Source organism: Bos indicus, chromosome 2, assembly GCF_029378745.1.
Source record: "Bos indicus isolate NIAB-ARS_2022 breed Sahiwal x Tharparkar chromosome 2, NIAB-ARS_B.indTharparkar_mat_pri_1.0, whole genome shotgun sequence".
In the NCBI taxonomy this organism is placed as follows: domain Eukaryota; kingdom Metazoa; phylum Chordata; class Mammalia; order Artiodactyla; family Bovidae; genus Bos; species Bos indicus.
Window position 1 is genome coordinate 11,510,062 of NC_091761.1, and position 2,673 is coordinate 11,512,734.

The 2,673-nt window shown below is 42.6% G+C and overlaps 1 pseudogene; it reads right to left on the reverse strand.

The window, feature by feature from the left end:
• Positions 1-1,380: 1,380 nt before the first annotated feature.
• LOC109576307 (non-homologous end-joining factor 1 pseudogene) lies at positions 1,381-2,280 on the reverse strand (annotated as a pseudogene).
• Between the last annotated feature and the right edge of the window lie 393 nt (positions 2,281-2,673).

Here is a 2,673-nt window from a genome sequence, read left to right on the forward strand (position 1 = left end):
AATATTCTAATGGAATTAAAACAAAGTTTAAACTCATGTAAGTGAACCAAGACCTGGAATTGTCATGCTATTGTAATTGTACAATACAGTAAATTATTTGAAGGATGAAATAACTCCAAATTCTATCTGGGAACAAATAAAAATTAACACTGAAATTCCAGATAAAAATGATAATTGCCTTAATATCTGCAACAAAAATATGTTGTTGAAAGAAAAATAGCTTTTTTTCTGTGGTTTGAAAGACAATTGAATAAATATATATTATATCCAAATATTATAATAATTATAAATGAAAACTTGGTCATACATTCACATGTAATAAAAAATACAATAACAAAATCTTTGAATTAAATATTTATTATTGACGACTTGGTGACTTTTTAAAAAAACTAAATCTAGTTTATCCTGAAGTATAAATAACAGGCTCTAATGACAACTAATCAACATGTGATTGAATAAATACACAATTAGCTTTTAAGAAGCACTCAAGTCTTCTTTCATCTTCCTCCACTCCTCATTAATTGCCCCCACTCTAATTCACCCCCAGTGAAGATTAAAGGCAAATCCTCCCCATTTTAAAACAGGAGAAGTGAAGAACTAATTTTGATCAATTTGATTCAAGCACAGGTGGTCAAATCAGTTTTTTAAAAGGTAGAGATCTTAAATTTGTTACAAAGTCAGCATGTATTAATAACATATTTTTTCTTAGCTCTCTTTATTATACGCATCTATGGTAAAAAGATCTTGATTAAGGGTCAGGCTTGGTTCAGGCTTGGTTTTTTTCTCCTTTGGATTTTGTGTCATTCAAGAAGTTACTGGGGTATGCTGGCTGCCTATACTTGGTTGAAGGTTGGTACTGACATCTAAGTTACCCATTTGGAAGCATTAAATAGTACTACTTGCCCATACATTCTTTCCTTTCTGATTTCAATGTGTTTTTTCTGTTTGTTGTTTTGTTTTTTCAGGAAAGTGAGTACTTGGTCTCTGAGGAGCATCTGGGAGTAGCTAGGGACTCTTTGGAAAGACAGACAAGGCTTCTTGAGTACGTTGTGCCTTTTTGCTGACCTGCCCCATATACCTAAAGTCCATGGTAGATCCTGAGTCTAGAGAACCTTCACTAAAAGAAGGGAGGGTGCGGGATTCCCAGAGACAGTCTTCCACTTGGACAAGAAAGGCCAGTGCCCAATGGGTTGGAGCCAGGATTCCTTTGTTAACAGTAGCCATTCCTGTCAACATGAGCTTCAGTTTTCTGGCCCTTATGGTGGAGTCCCTGACTGGATAACTCTGTGTCAGAGATGCTGCTGCCATGGGATCTCCTTCCAAGGTGATACTAGGAAACTCCTCTCTGAGTCCATCCAGAGCAGTTGAGATGGAGACAGGTTAACTGAAGAGCCCTGTTAGCTTCTTCCTCTGCACTTTCAAAGAGCTGAGGTCTCTGCATTGGGCTGAAGGAACTGTGGGCTCCTTCTCAGGTCCTGGGAGGGATGGTGCTGAGGAGATAGGCTCTTCTGGCTGATTCAGAAGTTGGTTATCAGTTCCCTGTGAGAAGGCACTGCTTGAGGTCTGGGGATCTCCAGCACCCTGATGTTTCTGTCCCACCTGGATCTTTTATCTGGTGACTGCCATATCCAGACTCTGCAGATTTGTGATGAAGGGTCTTCCATCACCAACACCGCATGCCTCTGGTAGTTTCTCCACCATAAATTGTTCCAAGAAGAAAGTCTATTCAAATGGCTCTGTCTTCAACCAGTTTTGGCTCAGCATAGCCCCATTCTCCTGGTAGTCCTGGATCTCTAGATCTATCATGTGAAGCATCATTGTTAGGTCACTCACCTGGCACTGCAATGCCAGACTCATGCCCATCAGAGGACGAATCAAACATTAGGAGACCACCAAAGGGCTAGCTAGGGTGCAGTGGAAATTCCAGTAGAATGGGAGGCCAGAAAGCTCACTCTGCCTCCATAGTGTCAGTGCCTCTGCCACACAATCACAGGAGAATGCAGCTATGCCAGGGCAAGAAGCATCCTTCAACAGTGGGAAAAGCAGATCATCCAAATGTCAAAGAAAAGCCTCGGGAGGAGCAGTCAGGTGCTTGTTCAGCTCCTTGGCTCGCTGACTGATCGCACTAGTGTACACCTGTCCTTGCCACACTTGTTAAAGATCTGAAACCAGCATGGCATAGCCCTGCCTGGTGATATAGGCCTTGGCCAGGAGGGAGTTCTCGGCAAGCTGTAGCCGTGCACATGGCTGCATCAGCAAGCCTTGCTCCAGTTCCTCCATTGTGAGTGGCTGCAGGAGCTCTCACCCTCCCCATGGCAGGCTGGCCTGCCAGCTCAAACGAAAAGGTCAGTGTGTTTTTATTAATTCAGTTTCAGTTCAGTCACTCAGTCATGTTCGACTCTTTGGGACCCCATGGACTGCAGCATGCCAGGCTTCTCTGTCCATCACTAACTCCTCGAGCTTGCTCAAACTCATGTCCATTGAGTCATACCATTCAACCACTTCAGCCTCCATCATCCCCTTCTCTTCCCACCTTCAACTTTTCCCAGCATCAGGGTCTTTTCTAAGGAGTCAGTTCTTTGCCTCAGGTGGCCAAAGTATTGGAGTTTCAGCTTCAACATCAGTCCTTCCAATGAATATTCAGGACTGATTTCCTTTAGGATTGACTGGTTT